Source organism: Pongo abelii, chromosome 3 (genome assembly GCF_028885655.2).
Source record: "Pongo abelii isolate AG06213 chromosome 3, NHGRI_mPonAbe1-v2.0_pri, whole genome shotgun sequence".
Lineage (NCBI taxonomy): Eukaryota > Metazoa > Chordata > Mammalia > Primates > Hominidae > Pongo > Pongo abelii.
This window is the reverse complement of record NC_071988.2, coordinates 142,052,319-142,072,202: the sequence shown is the minus strand read 5'-3', so window position 1 is coordinate 142,072,202 and position 19,884 is coordinate 142,052,319.

Sequence of the window (19,884 nt, the reverse complement as noted above, 5' to 3'; positions counted from 1 at the left end):
ATCAAAAAGCTTATCCACCACAATCTAGGTGGCTTCATCCCCAGGATGCAAGGCTGGTTCAACATATGCAAATCAATAAATGTATTCCATCATATAAACAGAACCAAAGACAAAAACCACATGATTATCTCAATAGATGCACAAAAGGCCTTTGACAAAATTCAACAGCCCTTCATGCTAAAAACTCTCAACAAACTAGGTTTTGATAGGACTTATCTCAAAACAATAAGAGCTATTTATGACAAACCCACAGCCAATATTATACTCAATGGGCAAAAACTGGAAGCATTTCCTTTGAAAACTGGCACGAGACAGGGATGCCTTCTCTCACCACTCCTATTCAACATAGTGTTGGAAGTTCTGGCCAGGGCAATCAGGCAGGAGAAAGAAATAAAGGGTATTCAATTAGGAAAAGAGGAAGTCAAATTGTCCCTGTTTGCAGATGACATGGTTGTATATTTAGAAAACTCCATCATCTCAGCCCAAAATCTCCTTAAGCTGATAAGCAACTTATGCAAAGTCTCAGGACACAAAATCAATGTGCAAAGATCACAAGCATTCCTATACACCAATAACAGACAGAGAGCCAAATCATGAGTGAACTCCCATTCACAATTGCTTCAAAGAGAATAAAATACCTAGGAATCCAGCTTACAAGGGATGTGAAGGACCTCTTCAAGGAGAGCTATAAACCACTGCTCAACGAAATAAGAGGACACAAACAAATGGAAGAACATTCCATGCTCACATATAGGAAAAATCAATATCGTGGAAATGGCCACACTTCCCAAGGTAATTTATAGATTCAATGCCATCCCCATCAAGCTACCAATGACTTTCTCCACAGAACTGGAAAAAACTACTTTAAAGTTCATATGGAACCAAAACAGAGCCCACATCGCCAAGTCAATCCTAAGCCAAAAGAACAAAGCTGGAGGCATCACGCTATCTGACTTCAAACTGTACCACAGGGCTACAGTAACCAAAACAGCATGGTACTGGTACCAAAACAGAGATATAGACCAGTGGAACAGAACAGACAGAGCCCTCAGAAATAATGCCACACGTCTACAACCATCTGATCTTTGACAAACCTGACAAAAACAAGCAATGGGGAAAGGATTCCCTATTTAATAAATGGTGCTGGGAAAACTGGCTAGCCATATGTAGAAAGCTGAAACTGCATCCCTTCCTTACACCTTATACAAAAATTAATTCAACATGGATTAAAGACTTAAACGTTAGACCTAAAGCCATACCATTCAGGACATAGGCATGGGCAAGGACTTCATGACTAAAACACCAAAAGCAATGGCACCAAAAGCCAAAATAGATAATTGGGATCTAATTAAACTAAAGAGCTTCTGCACAGCAAAAGAAACCACCATCAGAGTGAACAGGCAACCCACAGAATGGGAGAAAATTTTTACAATCTTCCCATCTGACAAAGGGCTAATATCCAGAATCCACAAGGAACTTAAACAAATTTACAAGAAAAAATCAAACAACCCCATCAACAAGTGGGCAAAGGATATGAACAGACACTTCTCAAAAGAAGACATTTATGCAGCCAGCAGACACATGAAAAAATGCTCATCATCACTGGCCATCAGAGAAATGCAAATCAAAAACACAATGAGATATCATCTCACACCAGTTACAATGGCGATCATTAAAAAGTCAGGAAACAACAGGTGCTGGAGAGGATATGGAGAAATAGGAACACTTTTACATTGTTGGTGGGACTGTAAACTAGTTCAACCATTGTGGAAGACAGTGTGGCGATTCCTCGAGGATCTAGAACTAGAAATACCATCTGACCCAGCCACCCCATTACTGGGTATATACCCAAAGGATTATAAATCATGCTGCTATAAAGACACATGCACACGTATGTTTATTGTGACACTATTCACAATAGCAAAGACTTGGAACCAACCCAAATGTCCAACAATGATAGACTGGATTAAGAAAATGTGGCACACCATGGAATACTATGCAGCCACAAAAGATGATGAGTTCATATCCTTTGTAGGGACATGGATGAAGCTGGAAACCATCATTCTGAGCAAACTATCGCAAGGAGTGAAAACCAAACACCGCATGTTCTCACTCATAGGTGGGAATTGAACAATGAGAACACTTGGACATAGGGTGGGGAACATCACACATCGGGGCCTGTTGTGGGGTGTGGGGAGTGGAGAGGGATAGCATTAGGACATATACCTAATGTAAATGACGAGTTAATGGGTGCAGCACACCAACATGACACATGTATACATATGTAACAAACCTGCACGTTGTGCACATGTACCCTAGAACTTAAAGTATATATTAAAAAAAAACATGTTTCAATGTCAGTTTCAGAGAGAGAAGGGCACTAGAAGGGGAACAGATTAATACATATTTTAAAAATGCATCTATATACCTATTAATTATTTAATAAGGCACTTAAAAGACAAACTGTTTCAACATCATTACCAAAAAAACAGAGTAAACATGGAGGACAAGTCTTCATTATGTACTTATTTACACCTTAGGATTGTGTATGTGCACACACACCCACATGTGTTTCCTTCCAAAGAGAAGATACTAGAGAAGGGAATGTTCTAACTCAGAAAAGACTACATTTAAGTGTGTGAAGTTTCAGAGATTGTTAGCATCACAGACTTGGTGGTTTCTCACCTTTAAGAGGTAGCACTACTAGCTACTACCCTGGCATCCCCAGCTTTGACCTAGGCATACACAGTTATCATTATTGGTATGAAAAGGAATTTGGTCTCTGAGTGACTTCACTTGCAAGAAGACATGGTGACAAATGCTGTGTGACTCACCATGTTCCATAGGTTATTTTACTTCTGAATGTGTTGGAAAATTACAGGTGATTTGGAAAAAAAAAGTCCAAGGAGAATGTGTTATTTCTGCTGGACCACTCCAATTTATTCAGCTTCTGTTCAGCACAAAATCTCACTAGAATTATATAATATTCATTATTTCTTCATATGTCACAAAACTCCATTTCAATTATATAAAATGATCAAAGCATATATGTTAATAAAAGTACACATGTTAATAAAAAAGAAACAAGGAAGTAGATGAAATCAACCTACTGCAGATCAAACAAATTAACCCATGTTTTGATGGAGAACTTCATTTTATTTGTGATTAGTCTGTTGGAGATGTATTTAATAACTGAAATCAAATTCAAATATTGTAAAACATTTTCTCAATAAAGAATTACTAAGGGACACTGAGGTACAAGCTAGAGTAAGGAAATGAGAGGGAAAGAGCCGTGAGCCCCGTATCTGAGAACGTTAGTTACCTTAACATAAATGAAGTATGCCAATTAGAAAATTTAATTAAGACCTCCGTGTCCTCCCACTAAAGTTCATTTGTTCTTTATTCTTTAAGACAATGATCTCATTTTAGACTTTGTGTGTGTGTGATAGACCTTTAGATACAGTGATGGCTTACACTTGGTTTTCAGCCATTTCGCTGAGTAAACTTAATAACAATCCTGGCAGTGGTAGGCAGAATAATGGCTCCATGAAAATACCAATACCTTAATAACAGACACCTGTTATGTTACATGAAAAATGACTTTGAGATGGGGAGATTAAGGTTAAGGACCTTGTATGGAGATTAAGGTTAATAACTTTGTATTGTACATTATCCAAGTAGATACAATCTAATCACATGAGTCCTTAAAATTTGGAGAACACGCCCCATCTGAGGAGAACCAGAGCTGGCAGTGTGAGACGGACTCAACTGCCATTGGTGGCCTTAAGGACATGGGAAGGGGGTTATGAGCTCAGGGATGCAGCTTGCCACAGGAAGCTGGAAAAGGAAAGGAAATGGGTTTCCCCCTATAGCTTTCAGAAAGGAATAGATCCCTGCTGACACCTTGATTGTAGCTCATTGATACCTGTGTCAGACTTCTAACCTACAGAACTATAAAAAGTAAATATGTGTTATTTTAATCCACTAAATTTGTGGTAATTTGTTATGTCAGCAATAGAAACCTAATACAGTGGCTAACATTGTTTGAGTACCAGACATAATGCTTAGTCATTTATGTGCCTTATTTATTTCTTACAACCCTATTTTACATATGAGGAAATTGAGATTTAGAGAGGTTGGGTAACTTGCCCAAGACTACACAGAAAGAAGTGGTAGAGTAACAATTTATATCCATAATGTCTGTTTCAGAGTCTGAGCTCTTAACTACTCTGCTACCTAGACTTTCAACTCTTTGCAAAGGAGTTATATGTAAATAGAGTGTTTCCTGGAGACTTAATGCCTATTGAATTGAATTCTCTCTGATAATAATTTAAAAAAATAACAGTACAATATTGTTTTGTCCTAGGTTTGCCCTCATTCAGAGTAGATTTGAAAACATTTATTTTTTCATTAAGTGAAAGAGTAATGGAAAACTGTCCATTACTAAAAGATCAATGACCTATTGCAAGAAAAGATAGGTCTAGAAATTTGGAAGGATGGTTTCTCACAGAAAACAATTAGAAATACTGAATTGAAATGTTTAAAAAATCTTCTTAAATATATATAAATAAAAGTGGAATCTATAGACTTAATTAGGACACAAAACCTGCTTCATTTTGAGCATTTTTTATGAAGATGGACAACCTAAGCTTTGGCTTGGATGATCTTGTAAGAGCATGTGGCGTTCTGAAAACAGAATTCAAAGTCTCAGACTTGCCTATCCCAATTTAATATCTCACATAAAGTTGGGACCCCAAGTGCTATACCCTCAAGGTTGGGGAGAAGCAGAAGTAACACTGTACTTCCCAAATCCCTGGGCATTACAAGGAAAATTTGCTATGGCATTGGGAAGAGTAGGAGGTAAAAAACAAAGCTCCACTAAGAAGCTGAAACTACAAGTCCAAGGTGACCCTGGCATAGATTTTTTTAAAAAGTAATTTAATGGAAAAGCTATGCTATTAGGTTGAGATGGCTGCAGTACCTTGGGTTCTTTTTGTTGTTGTTGTTTTGTTTTTTTGGTTAACATTCCAAACATGTATAACCAATGAACATGGCCTAGGGTTTTCTTTTTATTGGTATTCACTTCAGTAACTTGAATCCACAGATATAAGCAGTATATAACCAGAAAGTTACAAGCAAACACAAATTATACATGCAAATTTCTGTTCACAAAGGTCACATGTGTAGGTACATGAATTAGAAACATGCATCTAGGATTATGAGATGTCTGTTCATGCGTTAAGTGTTACAGCAAAAAAAAAAAAAAACACATATGGTTAAGTTAATGAATAGTTTTTGTTTTATGAGAATGACAATGGACAGAAGTACCTTTTAGAGATTGACTTCCTAAGCTACTTAAGACAACTTGTACCTTGGGTTTTTATTTAAACAAACTGAAGCCCAATGTAAACAGCAAAACAAAACTTAAGCTAACCCAATCAAGAACTGCCAGCTATCCTTTAACTAGGGACTTTCTACCAGATCATACTGAAATAATGTAAACATTTATCTGTAGCCAATCAAAACTACTTTTCTTCCATGTTCAGCCTATAAAAGCACCTTGCTCCACTGCTAACACAGAGCTCCCTAAACCTCTTTTGGTTTTGAGTGCTGCCTGATCCATGAATTATTCGATGCTCAAATCAACTTTGTTAAATGTATTTTGTTCATCTCTGTAGTACTCTATTAATCCATTTCCACACTGCTATAAAGAACTGCCTGAGACTGGGTAATTTATAAAGGAAAGAGGTTTAATTGACTCACAGTTCTGCATGGCTGAGGAGACCTCGGGGAACTTACAATGATAGCAGACGGGAAGCAAACACGTCCTTCTTTACAAGGTGGCAGGAGAGAGAAGTGCAGATTGAAAGGGGAAGAACTCTTTAGAAAACCATCAGATCTCATGAGAACTCACTCACTATCACAAGAACAGCATAGGGGAACTGCCCTCATAATCCAGGCACCTCCCATGAGGACCTTCCTCTAACACATGGAGATTACAATTCAGATTATAATTCAAGATGAGATTTGGGTGGGGACACAAAGCCAGACCATATCAAGTACCAAACTGTCAAATCAGGAACTTGGTTTAAATGGTCTTGAACTAGGGCCCTGGCAGAAACAATCACAAATTCTCCTTGGAGGAATTTAACATCTCAGCTTCTCCTGAAGTCTCCTTCATCTCGGTTAATGGTACTTCTATTCTTCCAGTTACTCAAATCAAATACCTTGGTGTCATCCTTGACAATTCTCTGTTTCTCAAACCTTATCCAGTCTGTTAGAAAACCCTATTCACCTTTAGAATCCTCATTATCTTTTCTCTGTTGTCATATTACAGTAGTCCTCTAAATGGTCTCCTTGCTTCAGTTTTTGTCTCCCTAGAAACATTTTCAATGCAGCAGTCAGAGTGAGCCTGTTCAAATGTAAATTATATAATTCTTATGCTGCAAACAGTTTAAATAATTCTTACCTCATTCAGAGGAAAGCTAAAGTCTTTGTAATGACCTCCAGAGTCCAAGACTTCTGCTCCTTTGGCTTTTCTGCCTTCATTTCCTGCTCCTCTCCTATGTGTTCAGTATAGCAGATGCTGTTAGTGCCCTGTCCATTGCCTCTCTTGCTTATGTTTTTAGTGCATGCCGGGCCAATTTCAAATGCCATGCCTAATGACTAACAAGAATTTAGGTATATATATATATATATATATGAATTTATACATATATACACATATGTATGTAAATATATATGTGTATGTGTGTGTGTGTGTGTAAGCTTCATAGTCTCTGTTTTACTCTGTGTCCCAGAGGTCTCTCTCCTTGGGATTAAGTTCCCTCACTCACAGTATTAGTTGGTTTGAAAACACACATTTTACTTACTCCCTTCTCTTCCATGCCTCACTTCATATCTCCCTACCTTATCTCTTTACTCTCAAATGATCAGCATAAACTTGAATGCTTATCTCAGATAAACATCCAATCAACTGACTATACTATTCCTTGCAGTTTCTTTAACACTTCAGGTATGTTCCAGCCTCATAAAAAGGCTGTTGCATTTGCTGTCCCTGCTCACATGTCTGGAGTGCTATTGCCCTAGAAATGACACAAGGCCATTTGCTTCATATCATTCAACAAGGCCTTCCCTGGACATCCTGTTACCCATTCAAGCAATACTTTTCTTTTTTCCCCAAATTAATTATTTTATTCATTAACACACATCACAACTTAATTAACAAATTAATTCTCTGTGTGTGTGTGTGCTCACGTGCATGTGTGAGAGAGAGAGAGAGAGAATTTACTTGTTTATTGACTTTTCTCCCACTGGAATATAAACTTTCTGAGCAAAGGGATTTATGTTTATTTGGTTCACTACTGTATCCCAATAATTACCTGCCACAGAGTTAGCACTAAAAAATATTTGTTATATTTAGTGCTTACTATGCATAAATGTGCATAAAAGAAAACCAGTAATATTCCTAGAATAATAAACAGCTCAGTGGAAAAAATACTCAAGCATTAAAAAAACCCACAAAAATACCATTCGTGAGAAACAGCAGAAACAAAAGATGGCAGAACAAAGATTTCAGTTTGAAATAATCACAGAGATTATATTTATTTGCTATGTTCAATAAAAAACATGAACTGAGAAATGTTTGAAGCAGGAAGCCATAAAAGTAATTCAGTAGTTGTGAAATTAATTTCTCCATATTAAAATTACAATAAATTATAAAAATACAATAAATGTGTTTATCAGCATGTTAAACTCAGTTGAAGAGAAAATTAATGAATTATAAGTCAAAAGACATTATCTGCAATCCAGCACAGAGAGCAAGAGATGAAATATATGAAAAGAAGTTAAAAGACCCAAAGAATAGAATGAGAATGTCTAGCATACATCTAACAAGAACTTCAGAGTACAAGCAAGAGAAAATTTAGAAACTTGTTTGGAGGAATGATGGAGTAGCTGGTAGCAAACTCATGATGTTCACAAATAGAAATCTGGACAAAATAAAAGAAGAAACTGTTTTCAGGTATTGGACAACAGGCCTCATGAGAAATATGCATGGTCACCTTATAATCACCCCAGCTTTCAGTATGGAGTCACTTTCTGGACCATGGTTCATGGAGTGGGAGCCTGAGCTGAACTGCTAAGTAGAAAACTGCTCAGAAAAGGAATTTTAAAAATTAGCATAGGGGTCCCCTTAAGTCTTTGGCTAATACTCAGTTTTGCATTACACAGTGCAAGTCCGCAGGAAGCCTTGCAGAGAGCAGCTTCTAGAGAGCTGATTTGTGAGGTTGCATAATGTTGAGAGCTTGAGGAGTTCTGAACAGGCAGAGTGAAGAGCGAAGTGACCTTGAGGAGCACCCCAAGCATTCAATCAAGACATCTGAAAGGCCATGCCTCAGAAAGAGGGCTACCCTATTCCCAGATTAACAGCTCATTTAAATATGGCCTAACAAAGCTTAAAATCAAGTCTTGAAATGATCAAGCTAATTCCCCAGTATTTAATTACTGGCCAGAAAAAAAAATGCAATACATTAGTGATGAGGTTCTTGGATCCTGGGTTCTTTTTTTATTCAATTGGGATTTTAATGTTTGATTTTTATGTGTGTGCAAGTTTAGTTGTTTGTGTTTACTTTAATGTCAATATTTTTATATAAATTGTGCCTATACAGTTTTTCTATTGTCATTGTGTCACTATGTATGAAATTTATCTCTCATAAAAGGTTTGAAATACTGAAGAGATGCTGAATTATTTGATTTATAGGTTTGCTATTTAAAGGTTGGTTTGTAATGCTGCATTATCAAGGTTATTAAGAATTAGACAAAATTAGTGTGATACATTCCTAGCACACAGTGTGTGCAATGTGATGCTATCTTTACTTATCAAAGTAATAAATAATCGGATGCAGAAATAATTAAATCTATAATAATAATAACACCTAATGCTAGCAAAGATGAGATGAGCATTTTATACACTTTTCATAGAAGCACGAGTTGATACAAGCATTTTGCAAATATATTTGGTCGTATATGTTTAAGATATTTAAATATTTTTATCATTTGACCCAATTACTTCAAGGAAATGATCAGTAATATATCTTTCCAAGATGTTAATTGTAGTATTTTTATAGTGATGAAAATGTGAAGCAATCAAAATAGTCAACACAAAGTTAAAATAATTTATGGTATGAATTGAAATCACATTTTATCTGAAGGTTAGTTTCTAATGACAACAAATAGGAATTCTGCAATATTCAAAATTACTTTTGAAAAATATATCTTCTATGGAATAGATTTCTGCACCATTGCTCATTAATTCCAATGCATTCTCCTTCTTTCTACAATTTGTAACAGTTTGTTACCTTCCATTTTAGTTTTTCTTTTCTTCTTTTTTCAGTGCTTTGTAAACCATAATGATATTTTATTTTATTTTTATTTAAAATTTGTAATTATTGTGGGTACATAGTAGGTGTATGTATTTATGCATTACATGAGATATTTTGATATAGGCATACAACATGTAATAATCACAGTGGGAGAAATGGGGTATTTATTACCTCAAGCATTAGTCCTTTGTGTTTCAAACAATCTAATTATACTCTCTTAGTTATTTTAAAATGTACTAATTCATATTATTTTCAGTACACTCAACATGTTGTGCTAGCAAATACTAGGTCTTATTCATTCGTTTTACTTTTGTACCCATTAACTATCCACACTCTCCTCAACCCCACCTCCACCACTACCTTCCCAGCCTCTGGTAACCATCCTTCTACTCTCTGTCTCCATTAGTTCAATTGTTTTCATTTTTGGTTCCCACAAATAAGTGAGAACATGCAATGTTTGCTTTTCTGTGCCTGGCGTATTTCACTTGACATAATGATCTCCAGTTCCATCCATGCTGTTGCAAATGACTGGTTCTCATTCTTTTTATGGCTGCATAGTACTCCATTGGGTATATGTAGCACATTTTCTGTATCCATTTATCTATTGGTGGACACTTGGGTTTTTCCTAAATCTTGGTTATTGTGAATAGTGCTGCAATAAATATAGGAGTGCAGATATCTCTTCTACATACTGATTTCCTTTATTTTGGTATATACCTAGGAGTGGAATTGCTGCATAATATGGTAGCTCTATTTTTAGTTTTTTGAGGAACCTCCAAACTATTTTCCATAGTGGTTGCCCTAATTTACATTCCCATCAAGAGTGTGCTGGAGTTTCTCCTTTTCTCCATATCCTTGCCAGTGTTTGTTATTGCCTGTCTTTTAGATATAAGCCATTTTAACTGGCATGAGATAATATCTCATTTTAGTTTTAATTTGCATTTCTTTGGTGTTGAACACTTTTTCATATACTTGTTAGCCATTTGCATGTCTTCTTCTGAGAAATGTCTATTCAGGTCTTTTCCCATTTTTTAATCAGATTATTAGTTTTTTTCCTATGAAGTTGTTTGAGCTCCTTATATGGAGCTCAACTTATATTCTGGTTATGAATCTTTTGTCAGATGGGTACTTTGAAAATGCTTTCTCCCTTCTTTGTGAGATGCCTCTTCACTTTGTTGATTTGTTCCTTTGCTGTGCAGGAGCTTTTAAACTTGATGTGATCTCATTTGTCTATTTTTGGTTTGGTTGCATGTGTGTATTGCGGTATTGCTCAAGAAATTTTTGCCCAGACCAATGTCCTGGAAAGTTTCCCCAATGTTTTCTTGTGGTAGTTTCAAAGTTTGAGATCTTAGATTTAAGTTTTTAATCCATTTTCATTTTACTTTTGTATAAGGAAAAATATAGGGGTTGAATTTCATTCTTCTGCATATGGATATTCAGTTTTCCCAGCACCATTTATTGAAAAGACTATTCTTTCCCCAGTGTGCATTCTTAGCACCTTTGTTGAAAATGAGCTCACTGTAGATGTTTAGATTTATTTGTGGGTTCTCCAATCTGTTCCACCAATCTGTGTGTCTGTTATGCCAGTACCATGCCACTTTGGTTGCTACAGCTCTGTGGTATAATTTGAAGTCTGGTAATATGCTTCCTTCAGTTTTGTTTTTTGCTCAGGACAGCTTTGGCTGTTTTGGGTCTTTTGTGGTTGCATATAAAATTTAGTATAGTTTATATCTATTTCTGTGAAGAACGTCCTTGGTATTTTGATACGGATTGCATTTAATCTGTAGATTGCTTTGGGTAGTGTGGATACTTTAACAATATTAATTTTTGAATCCATGAACATGGAATATCTTTCCATCTTTCTGTGTCATCTTCAATTCCTTGCACCAGTGTTTTATAATTTTTATTGTAGAGATCTTTCACTACTTTGGTTCATTCCTAGGATTTTTCTTGTAGCTACTGTAAATGGAATTATATCCGTGATTTCTTTTTCAGATTGTTCACCGTTGGCATATAAAAATGCTAATGACTTTTTGTATGTTGATTTTTGTTATGCGCGCACCTAATTGAAAAGACTACCCAAACAGGCTAGGTGTGAGCAGCAAGTCTGTTTATTCACTCGGGTGCGAGCAGGCTGAGTTCCAGAAAGGAGTCAGTGAAGGGTGGTGGGAGTGGAACTGGTTTTATAGGTTTGGGGTAGGTAATGGGAAGTTACAGTTAGGGGCAGTTTTTTCGGGCAGGGGAAGAATGTCACAAGGTGCATAGTCATGAGGTGGGGGGATGTCAGAAGACACGATATCACAAGGTCGATTGATTAGTTAGGGTAGGGCAGGAACATATCACAGTGGTGGAATGTTGCAAGACTGGTTAATCAGTTAAGGCAGGAACTAGCTCTTTCTTCTTTAATGGTTCTCCTGTTGCTGCAGGCTTTGCTACTCCAGGAGGCCTGTATGTGTGTGTCACAGGGGTCACAATGGCTCAACCATGGTGTAGCCCATTCAGAGGAACTTACAACTTTGCTAAATTTCTTTATCAGTTCTAATAGTTTTTTGGTGTGGTCTTTATGTATTTCCAAATATAAGATTAGACCATCTGCAAAGAAGGATAATTTGACTGTTCCCTTTCCCATTTGAAAACCTTTTATTTCTTTCTCTTGTCTGATTGCTCTAGCTGGGTCTTCCAGTACTATGCTGAATGACAGTGGTAACAGTGGGTATGTATATTTGTTGTGTTCCAGAACTCAGAGAAAAGGTTTTCAGATTTTTCCCCATTCAGCATGATACTAGCTATGGGTATATTTTATATGACTTTTATTATGTTGTGTTTTCCTTGTATACCAAGTTTTTTGAGGTTTTTTCTCTTGAAGGGATGTTGAATTTTATCAAATAATTGTTCAGCATCAATTGACATGATCATATGGATTTTGTCTTTCATTGGGTTGATATGATATATCACTGTGTATGATTTGCATATCTTGAACCATCCTTGAATCTCTGAGTTGAATCCCACTTGGACATGATAAAAGATCTTTCCAATGTATTGCTAGTATTTTGTTGAGGAACTTTGCATCAATATTTATCAGGAATATTGGCCTGTAGTTTTGTATTTTTGTTGCACCTTTATCTGATTTTGGTATCAGGATAATGAATGAGTTTGAAAGTATTCTTTCCTCCTCTATTTTTCAGAACAGTTTGAGGAGGATTGGTATTAGGATTTCTTTAAATGTTTGGTAAGATTCAGCAGTGAAACCATCAAGTCCTGGGCTTTTCTTTACTTGGAGTCTTTTTATTACATCTTCTATGCTGTTTCTTGTCATGGATCTGTTCAAGTTTCAGATTTCTACATGATTCTATCTTGTATGTGTCCAGGAATGTTTCCATTTCTTCTAGATTTTTCAATTTACTGGCACGTATTTGCTCATAGTAGCCACTAATGATCCTTTTAATTTCTGCAGTATTAGTTGTAATGTCTTCTTTTTCTCTCTGATTTTATTTATTTGGATCTCCTCTCTTTTATTCTTCATCTGGCTAAAAGTTTGTCAATTTGTTTAACTTTTGAAAGAATCAACTTTCTGTTTCATTGACTTTTTGTATTGTTTTGTTTGTTACAATTTCATTTATTTCTGCTCTTATCTTTATTATTTCTTTTTTTCTACTTATTTTGGGTTTGGTTTGCTCTTGCTTCTCTAGTTGTTTGAATCCATTTTCATTTTACTTTTGTATAAGGCAAGATAGATACTACCAAAGAAACGTAAGACACCGCTGGAATAGAGAGACGGAAATACTGGACAGTAAGCATGGCATCAAACATGGGCATTGGCTTTGTGCATAAGACAGGAAATCAGTTACAAACTGGAGGGATAAGATGGAGAGTTTTTCTTTAGAACACAGTACATGGATTTTTATCAAGGACATCTTATAAAAAATAATGATGATTTTCTGCTAGAGTGATGATCTAGTTTCTAATTTTTTTTTAATTTCCTTAAAATCACAATTATTCCTGGAATCCAAGTGAAAAACAAGTGTCAATGTGGAGTCAAGTGAATCCATTTGGAGATGAGGGAAAATGCAATGTCTCAGGGGATGTGCAGGCCTGGCATCATTCAATCATTTCCATTGCTGGTACTTAATTTAGAAAACTGTGGTCATTATAATTACTCCTAAATATAAAAGTGATCTGTACAAAACACAAAAGACTGCCAGAAGCCTTTCCTTTACTAGTTTCTGGTGTTATTGATTTTATTAAATTTGCTAAACTTACAATAGACATTTTAAATTGGCTCACAAAGACAGTATGAGTTGCCACCATTTTTATGCCTTGTAGTAGGTCCACAGTATGTGTACTTATTAATTCTTTTGTATGTGAATCAAGGAGTAATGGTCTCTGTTGTGTTTATTAGTATTTCCAATACAAGTTAGAAAAGTTGATCATAAATAGATAAGTTTTTACTTTCCATGTAAGACTTAGAATATGTCTTATTGTTGCTAGTTTTCTCTCTTAAGAAAGAAAGGTGCTTTAGAGTTGCAGAGTAACCAGTTAGGGAACTTTCATGGCCTGGACAGAACCAAGACAAAAGAAAATGAGAGGAGCACACTCTCCTTTTTAACTTTACCACAGAAATACAAATGGCAATGTTGTCGCTAAACAACATTCTTGCCATGCTAAAATCATGGAACTTTGATTTAGAAGACAAATAGCTAACCATAAAATTCAGGAGGAATGAGTTTCATTTGTTTGGAAAGCAATAAAATTTGACTACATAAACTTAGACTGAGTCCTATTTAACATTCTGCATCACTTTACTGCACAGCAATAGCAATATTTCCCAAATAAAGTTGAAACTTACCTATGGAGCCTCAATTATGTGGCTGAGGCAATTTTCTGATCCTTAATTTCTTTTAAAATATAATATTCCTCAAACTAAGAAAATCTCAGATCTATGGTATTATAAAAATGAAGGAAAAACAAAGTCAATCTGTTTTTTTTTTTTTTAAACTTCATTTGGAATTACTATAAGAATACTTTGGCTGAAACATTTTCTAGTTATCTAAATACATGGGCAAGTATGTGAATATGAGGGGAAAGGGTATGAAGAATGAAAGTAAATTTCCATCACCCCTGTTATCACATATAAGCAGAATTCTCATCGGCCCTTGTGAAATACGTAAGCAGAAAGGATCTGCTTTCCTTCACATTTGTGTTGTCCCTTCTGAGTCACAGCTTTTGGCAGCAAAAAAGGAAGGAAGGGAAGAGGTCACACTGCTCCAGAGGTGTTTCTGCTTCCACTTCTGTCCCTCACACCCATTCTTTACTTTTGGATTCTTGGCCTCTGCTCCCAAGAATATAAATTTCATAACCATTCCAAACACAAACCCTCTTCTTTAGTTCAGTCAGGTTTATAGTGGAAGAAAATAAATGAGAGGTTTATTTTCTTGCTTAAAATTCATTGACTTAACTGTGACAGAAGCACTAGGGTGTGTAGAGAAATGAAAGAAAAAGAGAGTGTTGGAATGTGGAAGTAGTATGTAATATTTAAGAATAAACCAAATAAGATAAAACTGGAAAATTTAGTTTTTTGAAATCCTTTATGGAGTTTTTAAATTTTCTTTTCCTTCTATATTACATTCCCTTCTATATTCCTTCTAAAGGTAGAAATGGAACAAATATTTTTATAAATAATGGAAACTAGTACTTTAATTTTTCTGTTTTTCCCAAACTGTAACTAGTTGTACAGGCTATTTTTCTAATTATGAGATAATTCCTGTCCAGGATATATTAATTTGAGAATATTTGTGCTATTACAAGGGCAGAAAAAAAAACTAAATTATTTATAATGTCACTACCAGGATGTTACCCTTGCTAGTATTTTCTTATATATTTTGTTTCCAGATGCTCTTCTTTGTCTTTGTACTTTACTAGTAATAAGTTCATATTAGAAAAGATCTTTTGTAACCTGTTTTCATGTGATGACATATGATGGTCATCTTTTAATTCCCTAGAGAGTTGTATCAACATTTTAAAAGGCTTTGTGATATTATACAATATGAATGTTCTATAAATTATTTAAGCATCCACTTGCTGATGAGCTTTTATATGGTTTCTTAATTTTAGTTACTATAAGTTAGTAGCCACATCATCATATTGTAAACTGCCTGGATAAATATGAATAAACATATTTATCTGTAATCACATAATAAAACAGTGAAAATTATGCATCATGCCAGCAACCACAATTGTTAGTTATATGAGACTGTTAGTTCCACAATTCATAGGCAGTTAATGCCACTCATTAATGTAGTCACCTATTCATCTCAGTAAATATTTATTGAATATTAGATATAATGGGCATGTTGCTCAGTACTGAGAATATATGGATAAACAAAACAGGGATAGTCTTGGTGTTAAGATGCTTACATTCTACTGGGTGGAGACAATCAATAAACATGTGCATAAACAAGAGATTTAGAGATTTAATTGGTACTTTGAATGGGATGAACTGGGCCACATGATAGATTTTAATTAGAGAGGTTTACTTAGCTAGGATAGATAGGGTTAAATTCTTTGAGAGACTGGTGTTTAGTTGATGCTTGAGTAACAAATAAGAACAAACCATTCAAAGAACCAGACAGGATGAAAGGAGAAAATAGCAAGTGAAAAGGCCCTGAGTATTAAAAAGTTTGGTAATTGAGGAACAAGAGGATTCAAGCCAAGCTAAAATATAATAAGGAGTTTGTGGAATGGCATGAGGTTGGAGAAGAAAGCCTTCCTGATTTTCAGAGATTTCTTGATGATGCTACCATAATGGATTTTATTAGGAGTAAAATACCATTTTAGGTATTAAAATACTATTTTAGGCAGGCCGTGAATCAATATGAGTTAAGTTTTTAAAGGGTCATTCTGGCTACTCTGTGGGAAATAGATTCTGGGGAGAGGAATAGAAGCTGAGAGGTGATTTAAAAGGACATTTCAACAGTATAGGAAAGAACATCAAGATACTTTGGATAAGGGGTAGGCAGAGTACGTAGAGGTACATGGGCATTTTGAGATATGTTTTGATGATGGAATTACTGATGGACTGGTGATGAAATATGAGGAAAAGAAAAAAGAATTATTCATATATTACTATTAACTTTTACTTCAGCAGTTGAATTCATGGTGGAGTAATTTATTGAGAAGAGAGAACCTAGAGAGAAAACATATTTTGAGGGTATATTTAATTGTGACCATATAGTTGAGATTAAATGGACAAATTAAAATATGGCTTTGGAGCTCAGAAGATTTAAATTTGGATGGCATTTAAAGTCAAACTGGATGAGATTTCCTAGGAGAAGAATATAGGGCTAGAAGAAACCTCAGGAACAACCATGGGGCATTTCAAAATTTAGAAATGAGATTGAGAAAGAAGAGACAACAAAGAAAATGGAGAAAGAGTAGTAAGCGGCAGAAGATTCCCCATAGAGTGTAGTATCTAGGAAGGTAAGAGAGGAATTTCCAGGAGAAAGGGTGTGATAAACAAGGGCAGCTGAATCTGAGTGGAATGAAGATAGGCACATGTTCATGGATTTGGCAGCAAAAGCATGAAAAATACCTGACCATAGTCGAAGAGTGAATGAGAAACCTCTTTTTCTGGCGTTGGAGTGAAATAAACATAAGGTAGGCTCTTTCTGGGATAGCACGTATGAAAATGATGTAAAATACATTTGAATATAAGCCGACACCACTGTAATGCGTGGCTGAGTGATGGGAAATAAAGGGACTTCCTAGAGATCAGATACTATAAGAAGCTATACTAGGCAGTCACTCTGGGGGATTTGCCATACCTTAGAGCGTAAGAGTTCAAAATGAGCAATTTTATACATTTCTCTTTTATTGCTTTGTGGAATGTGACTCAAAAAACAAACTTTTTTTCCTCAGGTACTATGATGTGTCCTTTCTGTAGTTGCAGGCCCCTGGGCTTTGGTAAGATCTCTTACCACATCAGATTCTCACTTCCATGGATCCAGATCACATTTAGGGAAGGACTATTCCTCTCTATTAATATGCAGATTTTTAAAAAATATATTATTTTTAAAAATTATTTTTTATTAGACTTTAAGTTCTGGGTTACACGTGCAGGTTTGTTACATAGGTATACATGCGCCATGGTGGTTTGCTGCAGCCATCAACCCGCCACCTACATTGGGTATTTCCCCTAATGCTGTCCCTTCCCTTCCACCACAACTCCTGACATGCCTCAGTGTGTGATGTTCCCCTCCCTGTGCCCATATGTTCTCATTGTTCAACTCCCACTTATGAGTGAGAACATCTGCTGTTTGGTTTTCTGTTCCTGTGTTAGTTTGCTGAGAAAGATGGTTTTCAGTTTCATCAACGTCCCTGCAAAGGACATGAACTCCTTTTTTTATGGCTGCATAGTATTCTACGGTGTATATGTGCCATATTTCCTTTATCCAGCCTATCTTTGATGGGCATTTGGGTTGGTTCCAAGTGTTTGCTATTGTGAATAGTGCTGCAATAAACATACGTGTGCATGTGTCTTTATAGTGGAATGATTTATAATCCTTTAGGTATATACCCAGTAATGGAATTTCTGGATCAAATGGTATTTCTAGTTCTAGATACTTGAGGAATCACCACACTGTCTTCCACAATGGTTGAACTAATTTACACTCCCACCAATGGTGTAAAAGCATTCCTATTTCTCCACATCCTCTCCAGCACCTGTTGTTTCCTGACTTTTTAATCATCGCCATTCTAACTGGTGTGAGATGGTAACTCATTGTGTTTTTGATTTGCATTTCTCTAATGACCAGTGATGAAGAGCTTTTTTTTCATGTGTTTGTTGGCCGCATAAATGTCTTCTTTTGAAAAGTATCTGTTCATATACTTTGCCCACATTTTGATGGGGTTGTTTTTTTCTTGTAAATTTGTTTAAGTTCCTTGTAGATTCTGGATATTAGCCCTTTGTCAGATGGGTAGATTGCAAAAATTTACTCCTATTCTGTAGGTTGTCTGTTCACTTTGATGATAGTTTCTTTTGCTGTACAGAAGCTCTTTAGTTAAATTAGATTTCATTTGCCAATTTTGACTTTTGTTGCAATTGCTTTTGGTGTTTTAGTCATGAAGTCTTTGCCCATGCCTATGTCCTGAATGATATTGCCTAGGTTTTCCTTTAACGTTTTCATGGTTTTAGGTCTTACGTTTAAGTCTTTAATCCATCTTGAGGTAATTTTTGTATAAGGTGTAAGGAAGGGGTCCAGTTTCAGTTCTCTGCATACAGCTAGCCAGTTTTCCCGACACCATTTATTACATAGGGAATCCTTTCCCCATTGCTTTTGTCAGGTTTGTCAAAGCTCAGATGGTTGTAGATGTGTGGTGGTATGTCTGAGGCCTCTGTTCTGTTCCATTGGTCAATATATCTGTTTTGGTACCAGTACCATACTGTTTTGGTTACTGTAGCCTTGTATTATAGTTTCAGGTAGAGTGATGCCTCCAGGTTTATTCTTTTTGCTTAGGATTATCTTGGCTATATGGGTTCTTTTTTGGTTCCATATGAAATTTAAAGTAGTTTTTTTTCTAATTCTGTGAAGAAAGTGAATGGTAGCTTGATGGGAATAGCACTGAATCTATAAATTACTTTGGGCAGTATGGCAATTTTCACGATATTGATTCTTCCTATCCATGAGCATGGAATGTTTTTCCATTTGTTTGTGTCATCTCTTATTTCCTTGAGCAGTGGTTTGTAGTTCTCCTTGAAGAGGTCCTTCATATCCCTTGTAAGTTGTATTCCTAGGTATTCTATTCTCTTTGTAGCAATTGTGAATGGGAGTTTACTCATGATTTGGCTCATTGTCTGTCTACTCTTGGTGTATAGGAATGTTTGTGATTTTTGCACATTGATTTTGTATCCTGAGACTTTGCTGAAGTTGCTTATCAGCTTAAGGAGTTTGGGGGTTGAGACAATGGGGTTTTCTAAATATACAATCACATCATCTGCAAACAGAGATAATTTGACTTCCTCTCTTCCTATTTGAATACCTTTTATTTCTTTCTCTTGCCTTACTGCCCTGGCCACAACTAGCAATACTATGTTGATTAGGAGTGGTGAGAGAGGGCATCCTTGTCTTGTGCTGGTTTTCAAAAGGAATGTTTCCAGCTTTTGCCCATGCAGTATGATATTCAGTATGGCTGTGGGTTTGTCATAAATAGCTCTTATTATTTTGAGATACATTCCATCAATACCTAGTTTTTTGAGAGTCTTTATCATGAAGGGGTGTTGAATTTTACCAAAGGCCTTTACGGCACCTATTGAGATAATTGTGTGGTTTTTGTCATTGGTTCTGTTTATGTATTGGATTACATTTATTGATTTGTGTACGTTTAACCAGGCTTGCATCCCAGGGATGAAGTCGACTTGATCATGGTGGATAAGCTTTTTAATGTGTTGCTGGATTTGATTTTTCAGTATTTTACTGAGGATTTTTTTGCATTGATGTTCATCATG